The sequence below is a fragment of the Trichechus manatus genome, unplaced genomic scaffold (genome assembly GCF_000243295.1).
Source record: "Trichechus manatus latirostris isolate Lorelei unplaced genomic scaffold, TriManLat1.0 scaffold00016, whole genome shotgun sequence".
Classification (NCBI taxonomy): domain Eukaryota; kingdom Metazoa; phylum Chordata; class Mammalia; order Sirenia; family Trichechidae; genus Trichechus; species Trichechus manatus.
This window is the reverse complement of record NW_004443952.1, coordinates 22,453,095-22,459,094: the sequence shown is the minus strand read 5'-3', so window position 1 is coordinate 22,459,094 and position 6,000 is coordinate 22,453,095.

Here is a 6,000-nt window from a genome sequence, read left to right as displayed (position 1 = left end):
AGGAAAGAAAGGAAGGGATAGAAAGAGAAAAAACAAAACAAAACAAAATATGGTGCTGAAGGAGCCAGCTGGTGGGGACGGCATAGGCCCGGGGAGGCCATGTGCCAGTGACTCTCTAGCAGAGAAGTGCAACACTGCCTGTTAAGAAGGGGTGGGGGCAGCTTAGGAGGCTAGGTGGGTGAGAGAAAGGAAAGGAAGGAAGGCAGAGAGAGAAGGAAAAAAATGGCACTGAGATAGCCTACTGGTGGGGGCAGCATGGACCTGGGGAGACCGTGTGCTAGTGGCTCTCTAACCAAATGGTGTGGCACAGCCTGTCAAGAAGGGGAGGGGATGGTACACAGGGCCAGCTAGGCTGGAGAAAGGAAAGGAAGGAAGGGAGAGAGAGAGAAGAAACAAAAAAAGAAACTCAAGAAAAAAACAATAACCAAAAAAAAAAAAAAAAGGTGCTAAAGGAGCTGGCTGGTGGGAGTGGGGCAGGTCTAGGTGGCAGTGAGCTAGGTCTCTCCAGCTGAGTGACCGTGGCCCATTGGAAAGCTGTGGGGGCCATGTAAAAGGAAGAAGGGTGGGGGGTGGGAAAGCATGTATCCCCGGTTACCAGGCGCTTTGTCTTCTGTTGGGAGCTCCGTGAAGTTGCCTTCCTGTACTCCCTGTTTGCATTCTTTGGTGTCTGTAGTCCAAGATGGCAAAGCTATGCTGTGTTATCTGGTAGGTGACCCCTACTCCATAGCTCTCCTCGTTCTCTGTTCTCTGTCAGTTTCTTATTCCATTCACTGCTTATTGAGTTCTTTATCCCTTCATTTGACGCTTAGAGTTGCAGGATTGACATTTGTATCTGTTTTACTTGGTTTTTCAGGTCTTTGCTGCAGAGGGACAGCATGGTGCTTCTGTCTGTAGCACCATGTTGGCTCCGCCTCTAGAGGCAGTTATGTTAATGAGGCAGGACTCAATCTACAGGATTAAGTTGTATCTTAAGTCAATCTCTTTTGAGATATAAAAGAGAAAAACAAGCAGAAAGGAGAAGGACCTCATACCACCAAGAAAGAAGCACCAGGAAGAAGCACCGGAACGATGCAGGGACCAGAGATCCCTGTACTGTGATGCTTCTAGACCGGGGAAGATTGATGACAAGGACCTTCCCCCAGAACTGACAGAAAGAGACAGCCTTTTCCTGGAGCTGGCATCCTGAATTCTGACTTCTAGCCTCCTAGACTGTGAGAGACTAAATTTCTGTTTGTTAAAGCCATCCACTTGTGGTATTTCTGTTATAGTAGCACTAGATAACTAAGACATGAGGTGATTGAAAACACCATGGCTTGGAGAGTCCTTAAAGTGACATCTTTGCTTTTTAACATCACAGATATAGAGGTTAGATTTACAACATTTATTTTTGGGGGACACAATTCAATCCATAACAGAGCCTCTCTCCAGAGCTGTGGGCAGCGGGCCATTTGGTGATTCCCTGCGCTGTTCACATGAGCTGCAAATTCTCAGGGCAGCTCATAATGACAGAAGGCACAGGGAGAGAGGGAGAATTGAGATGAACACAGCTCGACACCACTGTTTCAAATTAAGGTTGAGAGCTATAGAATACAGCAAAAGTCATCCACTCAAAAATGCCTACAGAGAAAAGGCAGGTAATAATACATGCATTAAGTAGGCTGGCCGTAAGGAAAAAAACCCACAGCGCAAGCGGAAAGATAAATGTCAATGGACACTTGGCTTCACTATTGGGTGTTTAATAGAGAATGGTGGAGGCTGGGGTGAGCTGAAGAATACGGGACCTATCAAAAGGAACACCTCTACTCAGTTCTAATGGGTTGTTACCATATAAGAATGTGGGCCTAGAGTTGTTTTTCAAGAGAAGCTAGAAATGCAGATTTTATCTACTTAATTGTAATAATAACAGTAACAGTAACAAAACATTTTGTAAGCAAATGCTGTGCCAGCAAAAGAAAACACATTTGTTGTCCCACATGACATGCACGGCATCAGTTTACAACCTCTGAAACATGGGTCTTTGGTGTCATCCATTCCAACCTCAGACCCACTGTAGGGATTCTTTCTCCAGCCTCCCTACTTGAACGCTTCCAGTGATAATGTAGAGGGCAGTGGTGGTTCAGTGGTAGATTCTCGCCTTCCGTGTGGGAGCCCCGGGTTTGATTCACCACCTGTCTGTTGGCAGAGGATTGCAGGTTGCTATGATGCTGAATGGAGCCCTGGTCGTGCAGTGGTTAACAGCTCGGCTGCTAACCAAATGGTTGGTAGTTCGAATCCACCAGCTGCTCCTCGGAAACCCTATGGGACAGTTCTACTCTGTCCTGTAGGGTCGCTACAAGTCGAAATCGACTCGATAGCAATGGGTTTGGGTTTTTTTGGTTGGTATGACGCTAAACAGATTTCAGAAGAGCTTCCAGACTAAGACAGACTAGGAAGAAATATATTCTAAAAATGATTGAATTGTACATTTTAAAGGGTGAATTGTATGGTGTGTGAATTATATCTTAATAAATCTGTTAAAAAAAAAAGTCTCTGGGCATTTAAATACCCTTCCCAAGTGGGCCATATTTGAGGCTTCTGTGGCTTTGGGGTGGGGATAGGAGACAATGTGGTTTGCTTTCACAACTCTCTCTCCTCCTCCTTCTCCGGGATATCATGGAGAGCAGACGGGAGACGGATGAAGATATTACTTATGTGATTCCTTGAGCGAGGTTGTGGTCTTCTTACTGCTGGCTGTCACTTCTTTTCTGCCTAACTGGCTGTCCATTCCCTCTGTGAGGCAGAGTCTAAATGCTGGCTCTCCTGCGGGGCTGCATTGTTTTGATCTTTAGAAGGCCCCATGGGTCCTTCTGGCATGGTCTCCTAGCAAGGAAGCTCCGACTGGCTCAGCCTTCTCCTTCCTCCTTAGCCTGCCCCACAGGTGGTCCATCTCTCAGCCTCTGTCAAGATGACTAAAACTCCCACAGTCTTCCTCAGTGTTCATTCAGCCCTCAGGAAACCCACGTCTCCTTGCCACTCCACACCACGGGAATGCTACTACTTCCCTCCTTCCCTGGTGGTCTCCCTTCTCCCCTCATCTTTGCCATCTTTCTCCTGTCCCTTTCTCCACACCCCAGCAGCATCAGGCCTGGGCATTAAGCAGTCTGCTGATGCAGCGATTCTTAAGTTTTTTTTTGCCAGTCCCTGACTTGGGAAGGGGAGGGGGTGGAGGAATAATTCAGATACCCCTAACTTTATAGGGAGAGGAGAACTTATCTAATGCCCACCCCACACCCCAGAGGATGGAAGGGATGGTGCTGCTTCATGAATTCTGCATTCTCTCACCTCCTTCCTCTTTATCTCTCTGTTATATCAGGATGTGTGTGCAGAATGAGTGAGTAGTGAGGGAAGGTGGATGTTGTAGCATCTGTTCTTCTGAAATTATGAGAAATCATGACTCCCGGCAGGTCCTGCATGGAGATACGGCCCCCATATCTAGTGGTCCTTTGACTCAGAGTGGCTCTGAAACCAAACGGAGGAACACTGTAAACATCCCACTCAGCCTTCACACTACTGTGTTAGAATTTACTGGCAGGCAGACTTCTTTATACATGGTGGGAGGAGGGTGGCCTGTAGTTGCTTCCCCTCACTCCACTCTTATCCACATTGCAGAAACTTGTTAAGGTTTTAGGAGTGTGTATGGGGCACTTCCTCTAGTTTCCAGAAATGTTAACATAGAATTATCTTTATGGAAGGTGACACGGATTTTTCCCTGATTGGTTAGGCCATTGAAGTAAAAAATTAGTAGAAGTAAGGAGTTAAATGTGTGGGCTTCTGACACTACCTGGATTCTGGTAATTTTCCTTCCCACCCTTTCTCCCCTCCTCCCTCCCTCCCTTCCTTCCTTCTCTCTTTCAGTACCATAAGTTAACTAACAACAACAACGAACAATAACTTAGATTCCTAGGGCTGCTATAACAAAAATACCACAAAGTGGATGGCTTTAAAGGCTTGTTGTTGTTAGATGCCAGCAAGTTGGTTCCGACTCACAGCGACTCCATGTACAACAGAACAAAACATGCCCGGTCCTGTGCCATCCTCACAATTGTTGCTATGTTTGAGCCCATTGTTGCAGCCACTATGTCAGTCAATCTCTTTAGAAGTCTGAATTTAAGATGTTGGCAGAGCTACCTTCTCTCTAGAGGAAGAAATGAAGAAGAAATTTCTCTTCAGCTTCTTGTGGCCTGAAGATTTTCTTGGTGTTCCTTGATTTGTAGAAGGACCCTCACATGCTGTATTCTCCCTGTGCATGTCCTTGTCTATAAAACGCCACTCAGAAGAGATTAAGATCAGGATCCACCCTATTCCCGTGTGATTTCATTAATTTAACTGATAACATCTGCAAAGAAAAACTCTGGTTCTCCAATGTCACATTCACCGGTGCAGGGGTTAGAACTTCAGCATATCTTTTTGGAGGACACAATTCAATACATAACATGTTTCTTCTCAGTTCATTGTCTCATCAATTTATCTTTAATCTCTTGTTCAATGAAACCAAATTTTACTGGTCTTTCTTGAGATTATGGAGCAGATGAGATTTGACATTTACGTCTGTTTCCTGCAGGAAGTCTTTTTCCAAAGTTTGTTTGGCCTCTGCCTGTTGCATGCTATTTGTTTTTATGCTGCAGAATCTTCATAGACTCCATATTGTTTTTTTTCCTGCCCAGTCATTGAAAAAAATTCTTCATTGAAGTATTTTATATATACATATATATATAGCACATAAATCATAAATGGACAGCTCCGTGAATTTTCATGAAGTGAACACAGCCACGTAACCACGCTCAGATCAAGAACCAGAACATTGCCGGCACCCAGAAGCCTCCCCTCATACTGTCTTCCCCACTATCCTGATGGCCAACACAAGTAGATTAGTTTTTCCTGTTTTTAAACTTTACGTCAATGGAATCTTACAGTATGCCTCATTTATGTCTGGTTTCTTTCACTCAACGTTATGTTTTTGAGATTCATCCCTATTGTCACATGTAGTTTTTTCCATTCTCATTATTATATAGTATTCCACGCTGAATATACCATATTTTTCTGTTCTACTATTGATAGCATTGGGATATTTTCGTTTTTGCCCCCCGGCTCATTTCTAAGCGGTGAACATCCAGGGCTGACATTTCTTCTCAGATAGGGTGAGCATTTTCTATCCTGACTCCGCTACCCTGGGATGCTGGCAGAGTTCTTCTACTAGATCTTGGAGGGCCTGAGTACTCAGGATTCAGCTTCCAGGGAGGGGGCGGGGATCTGGGCAATGGGCAACTTGGTCAGAGAGTTTTGTCTCTGCATAGCTCCTTCTCTGTTGCTGGCAAAGCTTCCAGCTTCCAGAGGTCAGTGGACAGGCTTCCTTCCTGACGTGGAGATGGCCCTGCCTCTTCAGCCAGTTTTGACCAACCACCCCCACCCCTCCGTCAAGGAGCTGGCTGCCTTCAGAGCTGTGGCCACAACTGCCATGGAGGTGTCTGTTGTTGCTCTCACTATTGCCACCATCACTGCTGCCCAACGTGGACCCATCTCTGCTCTCCTAGCCTCCCCTGTCCTCAAACCTAGGTATCCCCAAGGCCCAGGATCTCCCAGGACCTAGTGGTGAACAGGCCCAAGAAGCCCAGGGGAACCTGCAGTGTGGCTGACAGGTACTGCTCTGAGCTGCTGGCTCTCCTAGGTTTCCATGCAGTGCAGGTGTCCCTGTGCCCGCATTGCCTGGGACAGAGGCTGTCAAACTGGGGCCTAGAGCCCCAGAGGGTGCCATGCACGAATTCCTGGGGGTCTGCAAATCTCCTATACAACTACAAAAGGATTGTGTTTTCATTTCACAATGATCTAAAAAAAATTAAATAAGCATTCTCTGGGTCATTTGAGTCCAGCTACTTCTGATGAGGCAGTTTAAGGAAGTGGTAGAAAGCGGGTACTCTGGGGGTCAGGGTGTTCACATTCCGGCTCCTCCCCCCCAGCTGTGTG